A 12,175-nucleotide genomic window follows, 5' to 3' on the forward strand; every position below is an offset into this window, starting at 1 on the left:
ATCTGTAAATTTTTTGTGATCTTGTGTCACAGCACAATCCCTCACATTTCTTCCCAGAAAAGCCAACTGTAAGTGGCAGGTTTGGTTTCCTGGATGCACTTTCCTGAGACGACATGGCAATGTAACCATGGAAGAGACGTTCCATTCATATCCTGTTCTTAAAGGCTTATGCAGAAAAGATAAAGCCCAATGATTTCCCCAAAAATATGCCTGCTGAGATTGTTCACCATCTGAATGTGGACCTACTCAAATTTTCCAGTATAGAAGTTCTTTTGTGCATTCTCTGCCCCACTCTCAATTTTGACAACGGAGTGGTTTTCCTCAAATCCTTTAAAAATAACAAAAATAACCCTGCCCGCTAGTCCCCATATTCCTAACTGGTCGTTGGTTAGGTTCCAGACCCTGACTTTTCCTTCACACACCTGACTGTGTGTAAAGAGACAAAGTTAATGATATTGCTACTAGGCCAAGTCAGGCGAATAATTTTATCTACATTCAGTTCACCAGCTGTAACATATTTCTTTACCTTACTGGGAATATAATACGGAAAAATTAATTTTAAATTTGTGAGATACTGAGAATGCACGACAGTGAGTTCCAAAGAAAAACCAGTTAAATAAAGATGAGTGTATGAACCACTGCTGACCAGTGTTCCTTATACCGCTCAACTACTACCCCAGGACAGAAAATAAAGCTGGACAGCAGGTAAAGAATTATATGTGCTATATACCCTTTGCTGAGACTTACAGCAAAGTTCTTAAGCTCCAGTGAGTGTTCTCATTCCCACCGTCTCTGTAAGGTCAAGGTGGTTTTGCACAATTCTTAATGACAGGGTTTCCTAACCGAAGCAACCTACTTATGTATCTCAGAATGATGGGTGGGTTGTGATTTAGTAGTTATGGGTTTCAGCAGCATCTAAGTAAAACACTGTTTGTTGTTTGTAGTTGCTTTTCTGTTAAATGGAAAATTATACTCTCTCCAAAAGACTAAGTTATTGGCATTATTCCAACATGGTGCTGACTGACATATGCCAATTTACTTGTCATCATATTCAACATGCCAGTATTAACATTTTCCTAACCAATTTAGAATTTTTCTCACAAACCAAGTTTTAATAGCATCTCCTTAGGGCTATGAACATGTATTTACAATATGATAAGATGAAAATATTAAATTGACATTTATTAATTATCATGTATATAATTTATGTGGAGTAAACTGGAAAATGCTTTCAAGAATCAGCTAACAGGAAAAGTATATTTGATAAACTTAAATCCCTTTTATAAAATACATTGTATTTTTCTAGATTTCTGCAATTTGTTCTCATATCATGCTACATTATGATGTAAAGATTTTCTTAAACTGATCATAAAGCCCATATTAATTGAGATCATCTAAAAATACAAGACATTTAAATATATAACTGAGAATGTTCAGAATTTTAGCTGTAAGCACAGAGAATTGAAAGTGCATATACTCTATTTCTGGGTTTCAACAGTAGAAAACAGCAATTGTATGTGCACTCATTTATTAAGCTTTCTAATCTGTCACCTACAGAGTCAGTGTACCAAGTTAGTAGTTAAAGCAAGCAAGCAAGTAGTTCAAGTCTTAACCTCCAATTTCTTTCAATTTAAGAACAACAGAAATTTAGAAGACTCAATTTTTTCTTTTTTGAATATGGAGTCATACACAACAGCTTTTAACACTGTGGAAAACATAAAAGCAAAGGAAGAACTAAAGGACTTGTAAAAAGTGTATACACTCGCACATTATCATTCTTGTAAGTGCTTCATAACTTGCGGAAGCTGAAATATTGATATTTGATTCATACCTGGGAAGGGAATTAACAGTTTCTTGTGTTTAGCTGTCTTTGGAAGCAGTAGCAACACAGTCATGTCCCTGGGCTTTACTTTAGGTTAGTGGAAAGCTTTGAATCAGCCACTGTCAAAACCACTTGATTGGCTGCTCAGTGTAACCTCACCTACAGCAGTGTGCAGCCAGCCAATCACCATGCAAAATATTAACAAGGTCATAGTAGTGTAACACACTCCTATAACTCAGAGATTACAAAAGACATTAAAATTCTGATGCCTCATTCATAAGGAAAAGATTGTAATGAGAACAGAGAATGGCACAACATTAATTCATTGTGTGACAAAGAATATAATGAGAATGGGAAACAGTACAAACATAACTCATTCTTGTTACAGCTTTAAGATTGTAATGTCATGGTTCATATCACATACTTAGGAAGAAAGGTATGGTAGAAGAAGAGTTGCAACATTAAACATAGTTAATCTGAATGCAGTACAGATTATTATATATGCAATATAATAAAAAAATGAAACATTACTTAGAAATGGTTTGTTAAAAGTGTTCTAATTTCTCCATACATTTTTGTTAACATTTTATTAATACTGTTGATATGAAGGGTTGCAGTATGTGTGTATACTTATTAACAGTGCTGGTCTCAAAATCTTTTTACTCATGTATATCTTTAGAAATCAATTACAATTAAAAATAAAAATATTGAGGAGAGTATCTGTGTCTCTCATGGCACACATTACGAACCTTGTAAGACAGAGGCAGTCATGTTTAGTCATTTTGTCTGATGCAGTGAAATGAAGTAAAGTCATAAAACGAGTGATGTATTTACCTCTTGAAATTACTGAATAATTTTAGTTATTGCTCATCTACCTCACTCAATGATGTGCAATATCCTACCTAATGTAGTAGACTTTATTGAAGCATTTAACTGATAAGACATTAAAAATCTTTTGACCATCCATCTGAAAGTTTGCCAAACCCCAAAGCAACTTGTTTCATTCATTAGGCTCTATGCAAGACTATCAAATCAATACAGTTTATTTTGGTTTTAAAAGTTGTCAAGGTTTAATCCCGGCCGGTAACCAAGCACCATGCAGCCTCTTGCTTACTCTGCCTCACCCAGAGGGGTGGGGAGGACAATCAGAAAAGAATGTAAAACTCAAGGGTTGAGATAAGAACAACTTAATAGGTAAAGCAAAAGCCACGCATGCAAGTAAAGCAAAGTAAGGAATTCATGCACCACTTCCCATGGGCAGGCAGGTGTTCGGCCATTCCCAGGAAAGCTCGGCTCCATCACGCATTAACAGTTACTCGGGAAGACAAATGCCAGATGTCCCCCCCTTCCTTCTTCTTCCCCCAGGTTATACACTCAGCATGTCATCATAGGGTATGGAATATCCCTTTGGCTAGCTTGGGTCAGCTGTCCTGGCTGTGTCCCGTCCCAATTCACCATGCCCCTCCAGCCCTCTTGCTGGCAGGGCCCAAGGAACTGAAAAGTCCTTGATTTAAGTGTAAATATTACCCAGCAACAACTAAAAACATCAGTGTGTTGTCAACACTGTTCTCACACCAAATCCAAAACACAGCACTATACCAGCTACTAAAAAAAAAATTAACTCTTCCCAGCTGAAACCAGGGAACAATCATTAACTTTGTGGTCATTTGTGTAAAATAAAAAGGAAATGTTCTTAAAGACACTCCCAGTATATTTAAAATCCGCTGTCAACAGTCAATTTCAGTACAGCAATGATACTACCAGATGTTATCTGCCTCCTTGCCCTGAAACATTGCTTCTAGTATTGCCTCTGAATGGGCATGTCCAACACCAGCATCTAGGACTTCAGCACAATTTCTGTAATGTTTGTTTGCTCCAAATTCAGCACCAAGTATTTACAGGGTGAGCACTTAGGAAGCATTCCAGTGCAAAGAATTGAGAACATCCCGCTGCCACTATAGGTTTTGCAATGCACAGGTCATATTGAGCACATTCAAAATTTAGAAAAAAACAGCAATGTCTTTATCAGCTTTATATAAAGGTTTCTCAGACAAGAAGTAGCCCATAGGTTGTAGAGTAGATAGTGCACTTCTGATATCACTGGATAATCACTGCCATCTGAAGGATCTTGGGACCAGATCCAAACAAAGCCTTTAAAGTACAGCTTCTGCAGAAATTTAGAACCTTTATCTAAGAGTATGGTTCATAAAATCTATGACAAGTCTTTAATAATCTAAGACCTCTTAAGCTTTTCATCTCCACCCCTGTGCACAACTATATTGCTCTTGCTTTGGTTTTCTTTATTTCCATGGAAGATGTAAGTCCTTGCACACTTGCAGAGACTGCGTTTCACCATTTCTTATTTATCAGCATTCATACTCCATACATCTTTGTTCTGCATTCACGTGCAATTTTGACCTTTTGATTATTCACCAGAAACTTCCAATTCATTTATTTATATGTGAATGCACAATGTCAAGGGAAAGACAGGTGATTATTAGTTTTACCAAATAAAATCAACTTCTAACAGGTGAGTGAAAAATAGATTTGTAACTTAAAGATGATATTCATGTCAAATTTCAAACAGGCAACATTTTCTAAGTAGTTCTGGAGGTGTTCTAGAACAGCTCCACCTTTTTTCCTTAACAGAGAAACTCCATTTCCCCACTGCTTCTATACAAGCAAATGGAACTTTCTAACAGAATATCACAGAAACACAGAATGGTTGAGGTTGGAAGGGATCTTTGGAGGTGATCTGGTCTAACCCTCCTGCTCAAACAGGGCCACCTGAAGCCAGTGACCCAGGGCTAGGGTCAGATGGATTTTGGTTATCTCCAAAGATGGAGACTCCAGAAGTTCTCTGGGCCACCTCTTCCAGTGCTCAATCATTGTTACAATGCAGAAGTGTTTCCTGATGTTCAGATAGAACCTCCTGTGTTTCAGTTTGTGCCCACTGCCTCTGGTCTCGTCCCCAGAAGAAAGCCTGACTCCCTTCTCTTTGCATCGTCCAGTCAGGTATTTATACAGATTGATAAAATCTTTCCATGAGCCTTTCCTTCTCCAGGTAAAACAGTCCCAGCTGTCTCAGCCTTTCCTCATATGGGAAATACTCTATTCCCTTCATCATTTTTGTGGCCCTTCACTGGACTCTCCAATATCTCCGTATCTCTAAACACAGTACTCCAGATGTGGCCTTACCAGTGCTGAGTAGAGGTTACCAGTGCCAGGCAGAGGAAATACCAAAACAATTTGCTCTTGAATTAGAAAATAACATATTGAAAGGGATTTGCTTTTGAATTGGAAGAAAATCTACCAAATTTCAGCTAAAAGGTTAAGATATCAAAATAGATCAACATCTGAATATAACCCCTTAAAATATTATTGGCAAACTTAAACACATTTATTGTCATAAATATAAAACCTAATTTCTTTTTCTCTCTTCTAATATGAAAGCTAGGATATTAACAAAATCGTAAAATTGTACTGTGTGGCTTAGACTTAGACTATTCATTTGTCCTGAAGACAATTATTTCTTAAGAATCAATTCTATTTTCAGTAAAGTGGTAAAAAGTAAAGGAAATGCTTTTATGTGGTTACTGCTTTCTCTAATCTAGATGGATTTATTTGATTCTGTATTTGTGTAAATAAGTGTATTCCAAAAAGTAGAAAATGTGTTTTTATAGTGTTAGTTACATTTTAGTATCCACATTACATCCAGGCGCATTGTCAAAATGAGATAGGTGTAAAGACCATGAGCAGAGGAAAAAATGTGATTGTGTGAGGGATGTTGTGACAGTTTTTTATGCATAATAGATGCATCCCAGGAGGCAATTCTGCATCTGTTACATATATTTATGTATTTTTACTTGTACTTTTGGAGATATTTAAGATTTATGGTGATAGATTCTTTCCCCTTAAAGACAATAAAAGGAAAACATGCAACAAGGGTACAATTTTGTTAGTGAATGAAGTGAGCTGGGTGTGAGACTTGTGCACATGGCAGGCTCTGTGAAGGTTAAGAATTTTCTGTTCTCAACACTTAGTAGCCTTTCTGCAGTGGCTTTCAAAATACTTTCAAAAGAAACCTCTAATAGATTTGATCTATGTGCAGCTAAAGTATGTTTCTGTTCATTATAATGACTGAAAGAGGGTAAGAAAACAATTGCTAGATGTTAAAGACTAACACAGAAATGATGAAGACATTTTGTGAGTGAAAAGAAAAAAACTGAAGTCATAGAGAATGAAGAAAGTGATGATAAATGAAGACAACACCACAAGGGTAAAGAGACAGAAAAGATAAAATGGCTAAAGAGACAGCCAGTTTTATACAACTAACTGTTTGAAGAAACAACACACTGTGTTGTACTGTAATGACATCTCCTGACCATTGAATTTTCTATGAGGAGATAGATGAGCCTTCTACTAGCTTCCATTACACAGCAGGTATCTTTTAGTCTCTGTTATACAGGAGATTTGAAAAACCACCTTCTTCAGAAAACTTTTAGATACACTTTGAGGGCAAATGATAATACTTCAGTTGCTTAATTTTGACTCTGAAACAGTGACTTCTGTGCAGTGCTCTTTGAACACTAGAAGACTATCTACAAAAACAAGAAAACTGAAAGATGTGCCTCAAGGCACAAACCAGAAACTCCAACTTTCAGATGTATGCAATTCTACAGTTGTCTCGTATGGTGTTTTTTTTTAGTTTCTTTGAAGACGTCATATATCAATCACTATCAGAAACAGGCTGTTACACCAGACGAACTGCTCATCTTATCTAGTATGTCAATTATTATATATAAAGCTTAATTGTAAAAATTGTAAAGATGGAAAATAGAATAAACCTTTAAAGTGAAAATATAAATTTGATGGACAATATATTCTTCTATCCATATTACTTCAAAACAATTTTCATTTTTACCTGAAAAGCAGAAGAAAAGGAAATTCTTTAAGGAATTTAAGATATTCCACAAACATTAGTAAAAGCGTTATCACTGCTAACTAGGTGATAAAAGTATGATTTTATATACTGTCAATAAAAACCCTCTAACAATTCAGATTTCCCTCAGCTGGAAGGAAATAGTCAAATGGTCACCAACTTGTTCTCTATTCACTAAATATAGTTTGTAAAAGAGATCTATATTAAAATACAGTATAATTCCTCGATAATGTTACACTGCATTGAAAAATTACATTTACAAATCATGTATGAATATAATTTTGTATTTATTGAGCTCAGGAAGCTCAAGAAGTGGGCCCATGTGAACCTCATGAGGTTCAACAAGGCTCTGCACCTGGGTTGGGGCAATCCCCGGTATTAATACAGGCTAGGGTATGAAGGGATTGAGAGCGGTCCTGTGGAGGGTTTGGGGCTGTGGGTGGATGAAAAGCTGGATGTGAGCCAGCAAGGTACGCTTGCCATCCAGAAAGCCAACCGTATCCTAGTCTCCATCAAAAGAAGCATGGACAGCAGGTTGAAGGAGGTGATTCTGCCCTTCTTCACTCTGATGAGACCCCACGTAGAGTACTGTGTCAGGCTCTGGAGTCCTCAGTACAAAAAAGACATGGACCTGTTGGAGTGAGTGCAGAGGAGGTCCACGATAAGGTCCAGAGAACTGGAGCACCTCTTCTATGAGGAAAGGGTGAGAGCTGGGGTTGTTCAGTCTGGAGAAGAGAAGGCTCTGGTGAGACCTTATTGCTGCCTTTCAGTACAAAAAAGGGAAAGACAAGGACAAACGTTTTAGCAGGGCTGTTGCAATAGGACAAGAGGGAATGGTTTTAAACTAAAAGAGGGCAGATTTAGACTAGATCTAAGGAAGAAATTTTTTATTATGAGGGTGGTGAAACACTGGAACAGGTTGTCCAGAGAGATGGTAGGTGCCCCATCCCTGGAAACTTTCAAGGTCAGGTTGAATGGGGCTCTGAGCAACTTGATCTAATGGATGCCCCTGCTCATTGCAGAGGGGGTTTGATTAGATGACCTTTAAATGTTCCTTTCAAACCAAACTATTTTAAAATCTATAATTCTGTGATTATCAGTTTAAATTTCCAGTACAGATCTACCCTCAATTTCTTAGCTACTTCCAGAAATGATATGCTAACATAAATTATATGACAAATAATATATATTGTTACAAATAATTACTTTCTTATCAAGAAAAAGCAATGTAAATGTTTAAGTACTATACTTCACCTTGAAACCTGTCACTATATGGTAAGTGTTAACCTGCCTCAATCAAGTATAATACTTAAAAGAAAATGTTTGGAATGGCAAAATTCAAAATACCAGCATTAGATAGCCAAAAGACATTAGATTAATCTGTGAGTCATAGACAAGTATATTATTTTGATTGGAGAAAAACATTTACTTGCACTTTTATTGTACTTTTTGCAAGCTGCAGGTTGTAGGTATTGACATAGATCTAATCCAGTCTCATTTTATGGTTAATAAGGAGTTTATGTCAATGCGTATTTTATAGGAACAGGTAAATTCACAAATATTTGAGGAGAAAACTTGGGGGGCAGGGGTGGGGTGGGGATGGGGTGAGAAGTACATTTTTAAATGTGCCTGCTAATTGAATTTCTGTCCTCCTAGTAAATGAGTTCTATTAGGATGCTCAGGCATGTTTCAGCACAAACCCTAAAAAGCCAGGTATTCTTACAAAAAATATTTTTAGCTTGTTTCCTGTCTCATTGCAATAAGAGTTTAGGTCACCTTAAGTTAACTCAACAATAGGAAAAATAGAACCTTGTAGTTTTACAGGTTTTTTGTGCAGGTGTGGTTTTTTTTTTTTTTTCCTGTGGGAAAACTACAGAAGAACAGTATCCTCTGAAGGTCCAACACATCTTATTGTAGATGGGGGGGAAAGAATAATTTTGCCAATTAAAGTAGCTCCATAAGCAAATTAGAATTAATTTTGTTAATTTTGAAACTTTGATATTTCCAGCATTTTTATTAAAGAGTTCCAGTCATCAGTAGAAGATAAATTAATGGCTTGCAGTTGAACACAGCTATTTAAGATGTTTAAACCATACATTTAATTGGCATGTTAAAAGTTGAAGAGTCAGAGTCAACTCCAGTACATAAAAAATGTATAAGCACATAAACTATAGCACTCTATTCCACGGCTCAAGAGGCATCATGCCATCCACTTCATTAATCAAGGGTATGCCCCAAGTTTCAACACTTGATGATTTACAGTTGTTCTTTGTACATGCTCAACTCTAAAGATATAGGTCTCTCTACAGTGAAGTAAACTTAAGACGGAGATCTCAGATTTGAAACACTGATTTTAATAAGCCAGCTTGCTTATTTTAGTGGTTTCATGGTTTTTCGTTATCCTAATCAAGAATGGAGTTGCTACTCCTGACATAGTTCAAGCCACAATTTAGAAAGATCATTCTAGCACTCTGAACAATTTTCTATTATGGCCAATGGGGTCAATTACAATGGCTCTTTATGAAGGAAGACACCTATTGTTTAGAAAATGGATTAACACTGCACCTGATTAGTAAACACTGTAATGTCTAGGAGACAGTAAACAGAAATAAATGACTGTGGGTTCCTGGGTTGAAACCTGCTAGTGCCTCAGGAGTAAAAGGCTGTCTGAAGGAAAAGCTGAACATCAACAGAGAGTTCTAGCAAGAAAGAGAGAAAGAGAGCAGCAAAGAAGAGAAGAAAAATTAATAAAGGAGGGAGGGAAGGAGGGAGGAAGGGGAATAACATTTCCAGATGTTCCTTTTAAATATTTCCCAGGACACAGGAACTTGTTCAACAAATGCTATTTTTTAATTAAAGGGCCATGCATCACTTCCAAACTCTCATGTCATGTTTGTATTTTCAAGTGTTCAGAAACTTGAGCAAAGTAAAGAAGTTTTCCCCATCCTCAGTGTCCACGGCAGGATGTGAATTGTAGCACAATACAGTCAGGAGTTAAGAGACCAGCACATTGTGGTATGCCATGGATAGTCAATGGATGATTCATGGGACTTCAGATGCAGTTTCTTTGTGTACAAAATCCTGCTGTGGACTAGCTAACTCATGATAACACAATTAATCCATGAGCTAAGAATATGCTTTACTTACCAGCCTATACATTGTCCTGATTATATTCTTTGCTCTCTTGCAAGAGCTACAATGGTTATTTTTTTTTTTTTTTTTGTTTTCCACTGTTGAGAGAGAAAATTCACCCAGAGGGATAGAGGTGTCTCCTTTGGCATAAGGAGGACAAGGGTGATGACTTCCATCTGGTCATACTGCATAAATCTGTCCAAATGGAAACATCATGTTCTTTAGCTGAAGATAGGTTACCATCAGTAACAGATGTTCAAGATAATCTGAAACAGGTAACATCAGTCAGTAATCTAATAATTAGGCACCCAACCACTTCTTAGACTATTTAAGTATTGATCTCACAACTATTTCATACAAAAATAATCTTTGGATCTTTAACCACTAATCCTGATTCCCTGTTCTAGCCCAATAAAACCTATTTTCCTAGGAGCTCGATGGTACCCCCCTTGTGAGTCTAGTTTTAAGCCACTTTGTATTTTACCTACATTCTGTGGGAAGGCTAAATGATGAATAACTGGTCCCAGGGATCTTAAGTGAGCTAATTCCAAGCCAAGCAGTGCACTTCTCAGACCTCTATATGTGAGCCCCAGGTGAAACAGACAGGTTTTCAGAGGTGAACTGCCACAACAGCAAAGGAAACTCTAGTTGTTTGGTATCATACAGCCTGATGCTTTACATCTGGTTGGCAAACACTGGCCAGAGTTTGTACACTACAATGACTGCACTGAAAACAACAGCACTGCCATAGTCAGGAAAATACAAAGCACTGCAGTAATCTCTGAGCAGCTACTGAATGGTCAGTCTGGCTAAAATCCCCAGAACCAGATATCTTCTTAAAATCCATTACCATAGTATTCCCCTTAGAACAGTAGTTAGTTTCATCAATTCACAGCTTTATGACCTAGCCAATTAATATGAGTGATATCCTGACTTCCGTTCATAAAAACAATCTCTCTCTAATGCTAGTATAATTTGGAGATATAATACTGAAAGGACTAACTTTCTGAACAGTGAGGATGATACTCTGTAAGAGCTCGTATACCATTATGCAAAACTTGGGTCACCACGGTGATGAATCTCTTTTTGAAGACATACACTGAATACCACACACCAAAAATATATAAGAAACTCCTAAAGTACATACAAGAATCAGCATCTGGTAAAATATTTGATGAATGATTTTCCTCAGACTCACTAAGAAAGTAATACTGAGACCTTCAGTTTCTTTAGATGTTACTGTAATTTTTTATCCATAGTCTGTTACAGTGGACCAAATTTGTTCTAAAGACAGATATGTTGATGTCAGTGAGAGTCATATCTATCTGCTCAAGAACTGAATGTGATATTGAATGCATCAAACCGGCAAAGTGTAAAAATATAGTTATTTCAAATAAGGTCATAGATATGGTCATCACAGATCTTTTAGAATATATATTAATTATATTGTCATTGTTTTTCATAGTATCCAAATATATTGTGAGGGATCTCATACTGGGTCAAAGATCAAAGCTACAATATCAACATCAACCACCGTTGCTGACTCTTTCTCTTTACTTGACCTTTAAAGTAAGTAAGTTTTCCTGTAGAAAAGTTGAAATGCTCATGTCATTAGCGGATTCAGGTTTTTTTGGTTTTGTTGAATTTCCTCAAAGAACTTAACACAAGATTGGAGTTCATTTGATATAATTTACAAATAAGGACAAGAGCTGCCTAAAATGATTCTTTATGTAGTTTTCTTTTGTGTTGGGTTTTTTTTTTTTTGTTGTTGTTGTTTGTTTGTTTCCATTCAATGAAAAGTCAGTGTATTTCATGGAGATGACAGGCTTGGTTTTTTTGATTTGGGAGATACTATCAACACTAATATTATAACATAATTTGCAAAAGAGACAGAAATATGATGAAGAGAAAATGAGCATTAGGTTCTTTAAAATATAATATGTATGCCATTGTGATATGGACAGTTATTTTAAGAAAAACGAAAAATATCAGATATTATTCTCAACCTGATTATTTTACACTTGTCACATACATATAGACAAACATATGTACATACACATATATTTTAACATATATGTATGCTAGCTTCACCAAAATCAGTGGGGTGTCGTATGCCTCTAGATTGTACTTAGAGTATCTTTACGCTATCACCTTTAATAAGAGTTTTAATACTGATTCTCAACTGTCATTCTTTAATGGAGCTTCTGCCTCCCAGTCAGCATCTCAGCTGATGACAGGCATGATTCAGAGTTACCACACTCCTAGCCTTACTACCTCAT

Source organism: Falco punctatus (assembly GCF_963210335.1).
Source record: "Falco punctatus genome assembly, chromosome: 2".
NCBI lineage: Eukaryota > Metazoa > Chordata > Aves > Falconiformes > Falconidae > Falco > Falco punctatus.